This window comes from Citrus clementina, unplaced genomic scaffold (genome assembly GCF_000493195.1).
Source record: "Citrus clementina cultivar Clemenules unplaced genomic scaffold, Citrus_clementina_v1.0 scaffold_1, whole genome shotgun sequence".
Taxonomy (NCBI): Eukaryota; Viridiplantae; Streptophyta; class Magnoliopsida; order Sapindales; family Rutaceae; genus Citrus; species Citrus x clementina.
In genome coordinates, this window is record NW_006263303.1 from 27,375,202 (window position 1) to 27,375,845 (window position 644).

Sequence of the window (644 nt, forward strand, 5' to 3'; positions counted from 1 at the left end):
TCTCATTCCTCATTGTTAGTGTTTACTTGTTAAAAATATAAGGAATTAAAATAGATTTTGGTTGGAGCCCACAAATTTGAGAATGAGGAATTGAATCTCATTCCCAAAGGAGAGGTGGAAATGAAAATGGAAAATGGATTGACATTTTTATTTTTAAACAAAATCAAAAATTTCTCGCTCGTTAAGATCATTTAAATAATAATAAATAATAATAATAATTATTATTATTAAAACATTGTTAGTAATAGTAGTAGTAGTAATAATGACAACTTTAGCAATAATGATATAAATAGTATGGGTAATAATTATAGTAATTATAATTTTCACGACGATAACCACGATAATTATTGTTTAGGGGAAAATTTGGGTGCTAATGTAGGCCAATAATTCAGTGACACATGGTAAAAAAGGTCAACTAAGGGAAATTAATTTATTTGATTGGGCGTTTGGATAGCTCACAGAGAGATGCGAGGTAAGTACCTTAAGGAAAAGAGCAGTTTCAATAAGATACAAAATAACTCACAGAGAGATAGAAGTTAAACCCCTTAAGGAAAAAGGGCAGTTTCGATAACATACACAATATCAAAATGTATTATTTCAAGATAGATTTTAATGGTTAGGGCGAGGATGTGAATAGTGCCACG